The sequence below is a fragment of the Hordeum vulgare genome, chromosome 2H, assembly GCF_904849725.1.
Source record: "Hordeum vulgare subsp. vulgare chromosome 2H, MorexV3_pseudomolecules_assembly, whole genome shotgun sequence".
NCBI lineage: Eukaryota > Viridiplantae > Streptophyta > Magnoliopsida > Poales > Poaceae > Hordeum > Hordeum vulgare.
The window spans coordinates 117,435,306-117,438,239 of NC_058519.1; the positions used below are offsets into that span (position 1 = coordinate 117,435,306).

The 2,934-nt window shown below is 39.3% G+C and overlaps 1 long non-coding RNA gene across 1 annotated transcript; it reads left to right on the forward strand.

The window, feature by feature from the left end:
- Positions 1-740: 740 nt before the first annotated feature.
- LOC123429750 lies at positions 741-1,467 on the forward strand. Its single transcript, XR_006622740.1, has 2 exons — positions 741-778; positions 1,288-1,467. It is a non-coding gene; the product is annotated as an uncharacterized LOC123429750 (long non-coding RNA).
- Positions 1,468-2,934: the final 1,467 nt, after the last annotated feature.

Sequence of the window (2,934 nt, forward strand, 5' to 3'; positions counted from 1 at the left end):
TAGCTATATGCACTAAAATTATGTCAGCTGGCGACGCCTCTGCATTGTCGTCGACTGAATTAGGGGAGCAGCATGCGACTAGCGTTAGCATTGGGCATGCGCTGGTTCAGACTTAGGAGAGGTTCAGACTGCAGTGCGGTTTAGACTTAGGAGACGTTCAGACTACAGTGCTACACAACTACGTCACCAGCCCTTGTGCAGGTATGCAAGCTCATCCTCTTGTCTTATTTCATACTGATGCATAGGAGAGGTATCAATCTGGAGATTGGTTTCTCGATCAAGGGAATGACTAGAACATCTATTTTGGGAGTGATGACTTCCAGATTTACCTTTGTTATGTTAACTGTATGGGATCTTGACCCAAATTTCCATAAATATACACTTGCTATGTTAACTGTATAGTGTTGACCCAAAGTTGGAAACTTTTCTTAGTCGTATGTTGGATGGCCAGATCTATGAAAACTTGCAGATTCACCTTTGCTATTTGGAGTGAATTTTTTTCTGTAGAAGTTATATGGTTTACACTTTATACCCTTATTCTCAAAAAAAAATTCTCTTGTAATTGCAGGTGGGGAATGAACCAGAGTCAAACTTGATGTTCTGGGAAGAATTTTGCTATTTCATCTCTAAAAAGGTATCTAAAGTTGCTATTTCATCTCTAAAAAGGTATCTAAAGTTCCTGGTTAAAAACTGTATCTTGTGCAACAAACCTAACTTGAATCATCATTTTTTCTTTTCATTCCGAAAGCGCAATTCATGAGTTATCTGACTCGGTTTGGTAAGTGACATGCGTAAATTTTTGTTTCCTTGTGTATCTCATGATGATGCTTCGTAGATAGGCTATGGGGCTTGGCTTGAGAAGCAGCAAACAACTTGTTTCTGTAGATTATACTTTATATATGCCTACATGGTGTTAGATATAATAAACATACCGACTGCAAAGGATATTTATTCTATGTAATGTTGTTCCTTATTGTGCGTTGAATAATTTTTACATTCGATGTATTAGCTTGATGTGTTCTTCCTGTAGCTGCCTAAAGTTATTTACATGGTTCTGTGGTCTACTTAAGAATATGATTGTTTTCTTTATTCTATATTTCTGCCTCACCAGGCCCTTGGGTTATCTCTGCTTTATTTGTGTGTATGTCCATTTGTTTTTTTCCAAATTTTCTGAAATTTCACCATGAACATTTTCTTTTTTGCATTCCTGAGTATTCGCCAATTTAGCCTTCATATTTGATGTTTGGTGGTGTATTAAGGTACTCATGGGTTTCTTTGATCTCACAGGATATAGTTTTTGCACAGGTGAAGTACGAAGCCAAGTATGAAGCTATGAAGCGTATGAACAAAGAGTAGCATATGTGTTGTAATAGTAGGCAGTAGTAGGCATATCTGGGTTGTGGTGTAGTGTAAAGATTGTAATAGACAAATTTAATGTTGGTTTGGACAAATTTCATTTGCTCCCTAGCCTGTTTAACATATTGATTTTGAATGTGATTTGAATACTTATGAAATGGCAACTTGACAAGGGGACCAAGTTATGATATTTATTTGACAAAATGTGAAATTTCTGACGTGTGGGACTAATTTTGAGATCAGCATGACATGTGGGACCAGTACAAAAATAAAATAGCCAAAAAAGAAAATCAGTAGAAAGTAAAAGGCCACAAACCAAAATTCAAAAATAATAATAATACTAAAGTGGCTGTAAATAGGCTAAGGCCCAAAAAGAAGCCCAATAAGAAAAAGACCCAAAAAATAAAATCAGCCCATGTGATGAATTGAAATGGGTTGGGCTGATTTCAACCACGACGTTTTGATTTCGTCTAATTTTGCCACGTAGGACTGCGACGTAGGACTGGGTTTGATTGCCAACGATGATTTAGGATCGTCGTAAAGGTTACGACGATCCAGGAATCGTCGTAAAAGTTACCATGATTTTAATCAAAATGTCGTTGCTGTTCATTTCCGACGCTCCGTTTTCGACGCTTGGTTTTTCGTCGTGAGATCGTCATAAATTTAAAACCGTGACGATGTAGCGACGAAAAAATAGCGTCGGGTATTAGCATAATCCTTGTAGTGTGAGTATAGTTTCAGTGGTAAGCATCCCTATGCTAATCATATCATCTATATGATTCATGATCGACCTTTCGGTCTCATGTGTTCCGAGGCCATGTCTGCACATGCTAGGCTCGTCAAGCTTAACCCGAGTGTTCCGCGTGCGCAACTGTTTTGCACCCGTTGTATGTGAACGTTGAGTCTATCACACCCGATCATCACGTGGTGTCTCGAAACAACGAACTGTAGCAACGGTGCACAGTCGGGGAGAACACAATTTCGTCTTGAAATTTTAGTGAGAGATCACCTCATAAGGCTACCATCGTTCTAAGCAAAATAAGGTGCATAAAAGGATTAACATCACATGCAATTCATAAGTGACATGATATGGCCATCATCACGTGCTCCTTGATCTCCATCACCAAAGCACCGGCACGATCTTCTTGTCACCGGCGCCACACCATGATCTCCATCAACGTGTCGCCATCGGGGTTGTCGTGCTACTCATGCTATTACTACTAAAGCTACATCCTAGCAAAATAGTAAACGCATCTGCAAGCACAAACATTAGTATAAAGACAACCCTATGGCTCCTGCCGGTTCCCGTACCATCGACGTGCAAGTCGATATTATCTATTACAACATGATCATCTCATACATCCAATATATCACATCACATTGTTGGCCATATCACATCACAAGCATACCCTGCAAAAACAAGTTAGACGTCCTCTAATTTTGTTGTTGCATGTTTTTACGTGGTGACCATGGGTATCTAGTAGGATCGCATCTTACTTACGCAAACACCACAACAGAGATATATGAGTTGCTATTTAACCTCATCCAAGGACCTCCTCGGTCAAATCCGATTCAACT